This window comes from Cajanus cajan, chromosome 11 (genome assembly GCF_000230855.2).
Source record: "Cajanus cajan strain Asha chromosome 11, NIPB_CcT2T_4, whole genome shotgun sequence".
NCBI lineage: Eukaryota > Viridiplantae > Streptophyta > Magnoliopsida > Fabales > Fabaceae > Cajanus > Cajanus cajan.
Window position 1 is genome coordinate 13,490,566 of NC_138527.1, and position 226 is coordinate 13,490,791.

Here is a 226-nt window from a genome sequence, read left to right on the forward strand (position 1 = left end):
CGCTCGCTCCTTCCTAAAAACTTTTGACTATGGAAATCCGGAGGATTTCCCTTCGACTAGGTTCGAATCTCCAAGCTAAGTGCTCGGAATTCCAGAACTTCGTCGGATCGACTCCCAGAGAGATTTCTAGGGCAGAACACTGCTCAAAAACCCCAGAATACTCAAGGAAGGAATCAAAACTGAGTGTAAAAGTGTGGAATGACGTCCAATTGTCGTCATATTTATA